Source organism: Enhydra lutris, unplaced genomic scaffold, assembly GCF_002288905.1.
Source record: "Enhydra lutris kenyoni isolate GAN:26980312 unplaced genomic scaffold, ASM228890v2 scaffoldscaffold57, whole genome shotgun sequence".
NCBI lineage: Eukaryota > Metazoa > Chordata > Mammalia > Carnivora > Mustelidae > Enhydra > Enhydra lutris.
The window spans coordinates 7,442,286-7,449,549 of record NW_019154141.1 but is presented as its reverse complement, the minus strand read 5'-3'; positions in this window follow the sequence as shown (position 1 = coordinate 7,449,549).

The window sequence follows — 7,264 nt, the reverse complement described above, 5'->3', positions numbered from 1 at the left end:
TTCTCACTCCCATGTTGTCAGTGGAATTGTAAATTGGTACAATTTTCTTTGGAGGAGACCTTGGCAGTAGATACTCCAAGTCATAAAAATATTCATATCCGTTGACCCAGTAATTTAATTTCTGGGAATTTACCCAAAACAAATAATTAGAAAGATGACACAGACTATACTATAAAGATGTTCCTAACAACACTCTATATGATAACAAAATCCAGAAAATAACCTCAAAGTCAAATAATAAAGGAATGTTTAATTATGGATTTCCAACCCAAGAGAATATTACATAGCTACAAAAACTGATAAACTTGCTGTGTACCATATATAAAGGTGGTTATAAAACAATTCAAAACCCTCAAAGCACTTTGAGGAAAAATATGTATTTATGAATTATCTTCTGCAGAAGAAAGTGCAAATTCTAAAGTAGTTGACGCAGGTGGAAAGAAAATTCACTTCCTTGGGTGTATAGAACAGATTTCAACAAAATACAAGTAAGTAGAATAAATTTAAAATAAGTGGGAAAATTCAAATTTGTAGAAATATTTCTCAATTTTCAAGTTATGTCCTGAGAAGAGGCATTGCACACATTAGGACTGATGACTGGATTTTAATGATTGCACACAGAGGACAGCACGCTATCTTTGGAATGCTCTAGATGTAATCACCAGTGTGCTTGATCACAAAATGATTCTCAAGGGTTGCTAACAAGCAGCAGACTGCCAGCACCTTGCATGTAGACTCCCTTAGGAGCAGGAGTTATTTTGAAAGATTAAGATTTAAAAAAAAAAAATCACAAAGGTCCAGATTCGGCTGCCCTCAAGTACCCTCCAGTGACAGAGTGGCCACTTCCTTCTGTAAGCTAAAGGAGGGGAAATGATGATCTCCAGTCTTTTGTGTCTGCCTTCAGAGCAGATGGGTGGTAATTCTAGCTAATTATAATCATCCTCTAAATTCCAGGTGTTTAATTCAGCTCAGTAATGTTGCTGTACCGAACAGCCACATTTGGTAGGATTTGAAGGCATGTCCAGTTTCTTTGGCTATATCTTACCTTGAGTCCTCCCTGCTGGGACCAAAGCCAGAGCATTAAGGCAAAGTACCAGACTGTTTCCAATCTTCCCCGGAGCAGAAGTAGTTAAATGTCTGGACTTGAATGGGATCTCCTACAAGGTTGCATGTTATAGAAAGGAGAAATAGAGGGCTAAAAATTAAGTGGAGAAAGTCAATACAACAAACTTGAAACCAAGGCTTGCTTGGGTCAACCACATGGAGTTAAACACACACACACACACATGTCCGCACAGAGGTTGATTGTTGTTCCAAAGCCATCAAAGCTTCAGGTTTGAGAGGAACATTTTCATAGAGGGATACTTCAGAGCAGGGCTTGGAGGATGGATACGTGATTTATCCCAAACTTGAAAAGTCAAGGAACAGTTGGAGGTTGGAGGCAAAAAACCCCAAGTGGAATATACTAAAGGCAACAGGGAATTTTAGAAAAGAATGTGGGCATTTGGAAGCCCGAGAGTAATACTCAAACGAGAAACGCTGGGATTAAAAACATTACGAGTACACTGGTAAGCTACCAACATCTATGCACTCACCATTAAGCATCCAAACGTTTAACCACCTGTCTAGTTTGGTCCCAGGAATAGACAGCCAGCCTGGCTGTACCTGAGTTTGCTGGCTCCAAGTCACCCCGCGACTACTTGTGTGAAGGTCATGTGTTTGGAAGAGAATTATAAGGCGGGGTGGGGGGTGGTCCTGGCGAAGTCAGAGCTACACAAGCAAGCATATTTTATTTTTTTTTAAAGATTTTATTTATTTATTTGACAGAGAGAGATCACAAGTAGACAGAGAGGCAGGCAGAAAGAGGGAGGGAAGCAGGCTTCCTGCTGAGCAGAGAGCCCGATGCGGGACTCGATCCCAGGACCCTGAGATCATGACCTGAGCCGAAGGCAGTGGCCTAACCCACTGAGCCACCCAGGTGCCCATGCAAGCATATTTTAGTTCACTGGCTCAGTTACACGATTTTGGGAAGGTTTTCAGTGTAGAAAGCTTCCTTATGGTGCAATGTTACATGAATCAGAGGTGAATGCACGGGATATGGAAGTTGACGTGAGTTTCAGGTTTGAAGAGGAGAACATCAAGTGGGAGGGGTACAGCAGAAGACTACAGGAGAAGGGGCAATTGCTGTCCTCACTCTACCCACCCCCAGGAGACCCTTTTGTGAACAACAGGAGCTTCTGGAGATGGAGAAACCAGATCAGAATGACCGCAGTTCACCTTGGACTGGGCCTTCTTACAATAAATAGAATCTAGTGTCCCACTGGGTGCTGTTCCTATGGTTTCCTTCAGGGAGATTTTTCTTGGTTGTCATTCAGACTGTAGCCTCACATTTGACGAGGGGGAATCAAACATCTGTTAATGGATAGATGAATCCACCCGTGTCTCCCATTGGGTTTGTAAGGGCCTATTTAACCAGAGGGATTCCATCTTGGGTTAAACATTGATCTTGTTTATGCAGTAAAACTTAAACTGACCCTGCCCCCCCTCAGGGACTCACTTAAAAGCAAGCCCGGGAAACCAGTCCCAGGTAACAAAGCCCAAATACAAGGGTGGGTCAGGCCAGGTGGAGGTATCCAATCAGTGGGGGCACATACCGCCTCCCTAGCTACCAAGGCGTGTGGGTCCTGCCTTTTGGGCGCCAATTCTGACCAAGGTGATAGGCTAGTTCAACTATCTACTAGGGTAAACTGTAGTTCAATTGGCCACCTGTGTGTGACCTAGCATGACTATGCAGCTTTCTCTGTGTGTTACAATTTCATTGGCCACCTGTGCGTGGCCAGGCCCAACCACATGGCCTTTGCCCTTAAAAGCTAGTCTGTAAAGCAGAGAGGGGTCGCCCTCTCTGTAAGAGGCACGGCCCTGAATGTTCGGTTTGATTCTCAAAGCTTGGCACGAAATAAAGCTTTGCTTGACTTTCGCTTTGTATCAGTCTCGCTCCTTTAAACACGGACCCATTATTGGGGGACCTTTCAGGTTACAGATTCTCCTTGGGTATTTTTTGGCTGGACAGTTAGACCCAAGCTTTTCCTGTCCATGACCTGGGCCCCGAAGGCACCAAAGGCCTATTAGCAGGCCAGCCTTCTCTGTATACAAGACCCCTAGACCTGGGGTTAGCCATTAGCTTCTTCCTTCTTCCTTGACACCTTCTTTCCCATCAACCCGCAAGTTCCCAATCGCCAACATTCCCTTGAGAATGGCTGAGAGAGAGAAGGAAGCTACGCTTGGAAAGAAGATTGCTTTGTAGTTTATTTACACCAGAATGTAAGAAAAAGTAAGTTATTAACAATAATAAATAACTGGGGAAAAAAAAACACAAAACAGCCATAAAATGACACAGAAGGATGGCATGTGTGAGGATCAACTCTTGTTTGCTTGTAGTCGGTAACACTGTGCATTCCAAAACTTGGTCCTTCTGCAGTGGCAGTGTTATTTTGACTCAATATATGTAACTAATCAAGATCCCAGCTTGAAATGTAAACCCTAAAAGTGACACTTTGAAGCTACATTCAAGCGGCATAGGCATTAACAACAACTCAAAGAACCTCTTCTTGGTGATACACAGAAACTGAAGGGAGACTTGCAATTCAACAGACATGCTTTCAACTTGAAGCAAAAACATTGAGGTTTATCCCAAAGCACTTGTTAACAACAAAAGTATAATTAGTAACGGCATCTGACGAGTTCTTAGCATATTCACATTCTCTTATTGCACTAACTCCTAAAAAGCTCAAACACTTCTATTTCAAATGCAAACAGATTGTTTTGAAGGTAGAACACAGAAGAACCTCTGCATGTCAGCTCGGTGCTCTTGTTACATTTCAGTTTCAGCAAGAATGAAATGGTTTTAAACGATCTATTTATGAGCAATTGCAGTCACTAAACAGACTTTTTTTTTTTTTTTTTTAAGTTTCAAGAATTATGGCTCCAATGGCAGGTTGTCCGTCACCTAGTCTGCTGAGTCCGATGATCAGAAAGGGACTAAAACTATTCAGACTATTTTTCTCTATCGGATTATTTGAGTACACATTGTATGTGACTAAATTATACTCTGGCCCTTGGGAAAAGTAAAATTCCTCCTGATTGAAGCCAGCCAGTGACCTTGCTGTTTCTGAGCCACGATGAGATGCTAAATAAAGCAAAATTGAAAAATCCACATACATACATTATTAGCCTTGACATTTTCACGGAAAAATGACTTCTGAGAAGTGTCAGGATCTTTTCACTTAGGTCACCGTTTATTACAGTGTCTTGAAAGAAAATCACATCTTTCTTTTGGGCGTCTCATGTTTTTTAACTGTGTTCATTATCCACCCACTACTGTACTCTTTAGAAATTTATTTTCAAGGTCCAAAACACGCCTAATAAATACTCCCAAATTAAAACCATGTTCCCTACACACACGGACGCAAACCCAAAGCAGAAGGGTTTATAAATGAGTTCGCCAATGAACGCCTATTGTTTTGGTTATTACGTGGTAACTGAAAAAAGTGTCACAGGCTCCTTGGTTGTCATGCTTTTCCTTTGCTTTGTTTTATTTCAGTCCAATAGCAGGAAAATGAAATGGCCTCCAGAGCTCACCTCAGATAAAGTTAATGCAGTAAAAACACCAAGACCTTCTTACCCTGGGAAAGCACACAGCCAAAGTAACGACCCTGTATTACACTCAATGAAAAACACGGGGCCATTTCGTAATTTGAAATCCATCCAAAGTAATGACATCTACGGTCACTTTGATGGTCTCCACTAACACCAGAGATGAAGATGGGATGAATGTATGTGTTATTCTATGGATTATTTATTTTAATTTGGCTACCAGAAACTTAAAACTGGTGGCATCTGATTCACTATATTTATATATATATACAGGTATAATACAATTTTGGTGAACAAAGTTGTAAGTTTCCACATTGCAGACAGAGGCACTGAGTTAAAGTTTCTATTTTTTTCCCCCAACATGCTTAATGAATTCAATTTTCTGCTTTTTTTTTCTTCTAAGTTTCCATCATGCAACCATTTAATTTCCATCCTTATGGGAATTATTAATGTTCTACATACACATTCATCGCAGGCTTCTATCCCACAATAAACAAACTCATGTATGGAGAATATGAAAAGAGACTTGAAAATCAAGACAGATAAAATATCGAAGTCATTTATGCCTTGTGATGACTGGATTAAATATTCAAAGCAGCTAAAGGAATATTTGCACCCCCCACACCCCGTTTAAATGCACACAACCACGTGTAGACAGGAAAAACTGAACATACTTTAAGAGTACACACATTCGTTGGCTACGAATCACACTATCATTGACAGCTTTGAAATTGATGTCTGTGGTATTGAACTGGCTACAACAGAAAGAAAACTCACAGAAGGAAATCCGAAATTAGCTTTCACAAGCATACAGCGTCCTTGACCTCGAGAGCAGAAGCTACTTTACAAAAAAGAAAAACGGCAATGGTGTTTAATGGGAAAACTAGGTGCCAGATGTGTTTACAACCTGCACAAAATAAATCTGTTCTATGCAAAAAATAACAATCCCACCCCATCCTGATTTCAGCGGGCAAATGGTAAGCAAGGATGCATACTATGTCAGTGTCTTCTGAAAGGAGAATTTCATCTTCTAAAGCCCAACATTCTCATTAAGAACTACTATGTGGGGAGGGGACCATTGAGAAGTCCAAGGGGTCTGAGACGATGAAGATTTCCCACAAGCAGAGATCGTGCTACTATTCCATGCAAAGATCGCTTACTACGGAGCCGTCGTTCTTAGAGAAGAGAGATGCACTGTCGACCTAAACTATTTGCAACTGGTTTCCTTTGAGTTCTGGATTGATTTATTTATGAAGCGACAGGTCAACCTGTAGATAAAGAAATGATCTTGACAGTCTGACGTAGGACTTAGAATACTCGGTGCTGGGTTCGTGGGACCAGCGCCTGCACCACGGGAGAGTTTGTCAATTTCAAAGACACTATGTAGCATGTGCTGAGCACTGAGAGAGAGAAGCAGGCAGGGTCCACTGGCTGAGAGGCTGTGTGGGAAGGAGGACATACTCCTTGGTTTATGTTGTTTCCTTTGGAATCTGTGTTTTGGGAAGGTCCCTTTCCTGAGGTTGGAGGTTATGGTCAGGAAGGTTAGCTGGGGCCTTGGAGTTGCCCAACTACCTTGTTGTCTTCCTCTCTTGGAGGACAGAGAGTAAATGCTAGATTCTGCTTGCCCTTCCTTCTGCGTTTAAAGGCAGTGAGGCGCGACGGTGGCAGTTTTCTCTTTAGATCAAAGGAGAGTTCGTTTTCTGCCACTTGGGTTGAATGATCTTACTTCCCGTCAACCTGGATTCTCACCTTGCATTACCACCACTTGCAGGAAAGAAAGCTAGACAGAGGATGTCTCTTCCGGCTCCTCCTTCTTACTCTACAAATAGGAATCAGCAATTTTGCTCCTTCTCTCCTCCCACTCGACAGTCTTTACTCCGCTTCCGCGACATTCCCAATATTTGGGGTTCAAGTAAGGGCAAGAGAATGACAGTCTTTTTTAAGGTCCAGTGATGGGCACTCTGTTCCAGGGAAATCTGGATGTTATTAAAAGTAAAAGCAGGAGGGGGATGGGAGACAGTTCTCTTTTTCAGGGTTCCCAAACCAGAAATCTGACAGTGTTAAAAGTCCTGTGAGCTTAGTCTACCCTTGAACGTCTTTGAATGGGCAAAGAGTCAACGAGTTCTACTCAATTAATTGCAAATACCGAGAATCTTAATGGATGATGTTTGTCTCACCTGGGCCTCTTGGTTCCTAAACCAAACCATCCCCAAATCAGTCAGTCATGGTCACATTCATCCGTGCAATTCTGAAAGATTTCTTAGGCCACAAGGGCACAAGGGGGAAAGTTATTAAAAGACAGAAACAAGTGGAATCTTTATTAAATTCTGTGAAAGGTATAAATCAGTTACTGTTAATTGCACTTGGAGCCACTATAGGTTGATAATTAAAATTCTCAAAAAATTTAAAGAGTTAATTAGGCCCCAAATCCTGAGTCAGACTAACCAAAATAGGAATCTCAATTAACTACTAGTATTCAAGTATTGGTGATGAACAGTTTGAAATTTAACAATTACTTATGTTATTATGCCTGAGAGTATTTTTGAGAATTTCAGGTTTGATGAGAAGAGATTGACTTCACTATTTTACCACACCTTCTAACACAGGGGCA